The following is a 1,893-nucleotide window of genomic DNA, read 5'->3' as shown; positions in this document are numbered from 1 at the left end:
TCATTACCTTTTCATTCCATTTTTCAACAAGTGTTTTGTAGTTCTCTTGTCTTATTTATTATATAATATACCTTATATACTACATGGTATTTCATTTTCTCTCACTACATTTCTGGGAATTAGACTTCCTTTCCATTGTGTACATCAGGATATGGGTGGCAGAGAAGTGAATCACTGGGCAAGGCCACGCTGCTGGTGACTGGAGCTTCATTATAGCTTGTTTCCCAACAGGTCTGCGCACCTCCGTTCCCAGGTCCCTGAGCCCAGTGCTGGCTTCCTGGTCCAGCAGGTGCATAGGTCCTCCTCCTCTCTCACTCCCTTGGGGCTCTTCCTTCTACCCCTATTCCAGGCAGGGGCTGAACCCAAAGCCGTGGTCAGACCACCAGTAGGGTTCACGGTGGGTCAGAAGTACTTCTCCACAAAGAAGAGAAGAGAAACGAATCTTAGCCTTCTTCCCCAAGAAATTGCAAGAGGTCATTTCCTTCTAGAGACTGTCGGTTCAAGATCTGCTTCCGTGGTCCTGCCCGGCGGCACCCCCGGAGCCGCCATAGCGACCCTCCTCCCCAGGTCAACGTCCCTGCTCCCAGCTCTGCACCACCACCATGGTCAACGTGGAAGGCCGCCAGGAACCTGAGATGAAATGGTCATCTCATGAGGCGTCCTCTCCTCTCACTTCTGGGGGCGCAGGCTCCAAGATGGGAGCCGATCAAATGTTTTCCCTCAAAAAGTGGAACTCGGTGGTGGGTGGAGCTGGGATGCAGAGTGCGATACCTGCGCCATCCGCAGGGTCCAGGTGATGGAGGCTGCCTTAGAGGTCAAGCGGAAACCCAACAAGAGCACTGTGTTGTGGTCCGGGAGAATGCAATCACGCCTTCCACAGCTGCCGCACGTCCCTGTGGGTGGAACCGAGCAACCCTTGTCCCAGCAAGACTGAATGGGTGGTCCAAAGAATGGGCAAAGGAGAGTGGAGGAAGGCGTTCCTAATGCCCAGCCCAGGTGGGCCTGGTCATCAAGGCTCTGCCTAGTTTCAGCACTCCTGATGAACGGGTAACCCTCTGGCCCTTAGCAGGTCTGGTTTTGCCTTTTGTCAGGTTTTATTTTCAGAAAATGTCTGCAATGAAGAAGATAATTTATTAAAGATGGCCTTTCCTACCTCGTGTTGTGCATCACACACACACACACTGCTTAAGAGAAGTGCTCTGGAAGAAGAGAGAAGTACAGATTGATGCCCTTTATCACGCATATTTGTACATATGCTGCCATCATTCTGTTCTAGACATTTTCCTTCTATTGAGCCCTTGGTATCAGCTCCTCTTTTTTCCCTCCCCCACCACCCTCGTGACCCCTTGATAAATTATAAATTATTATTTGCTGTCTCCCTGTATCATGGTTTCTATTGTTCGTGCCCCTGAGAGGAGTGTGTGGTTATGTGTCGATCATTGTGATCCGGTCCCCTTCCTCCTGTTGATACCCAAGAGACGATGGAAGGGGTGTCATTTAGAGGACAGTTGTTTGCATGCTTATAGGTGATCAGTTAAAAAGAGAGAATAATAATAACAGCGTGGTTTGAAATTCACCTCATCCTTAATTTTTGTTCCTGATATTTATTCTTGTGAGTGTGGAGATGAGGAGGTAATAGTTAATGAAGTCTTTGCTATAAAGGTAACTTTAAGTTGAACATATACCAATGAACCTAGGGTACGTAAAATTTAACTTGCAGGCATGAGATTTTGATCACCTTTTAGATCAGTGGTTCTCAACCTTCCTAATGCCTCAACCCTTTAATACAGTTCTTCGTGTTGTGGTGACCCCCCAACGGTAAAATTATTTTTGTTGCTACTTCATCACTGTCATTTTGCTACTGTGATGAATCAGGCAACCCCTGTGAAAGGG

The sequence above is a fragment of the Echinops telfairi genome, unplaced genomic scaffold, assembly GCF_000313985.2.
Source record: "Echinops telfairi isolate 266 unplaced genomic scaffold, ASM31398v2 ScPeMD7_2573;HRSCAF=3158, whole genome shotgun sequence".
Lineage (NCBI taxonomy): Eukaryota > Metazoa > Chordata > Mammalia > Afrosoricida > Tenrecidae > Echinops > Echinops telfairi.
Note: the sequence above shows the minus strand (reverse complement) of the source record.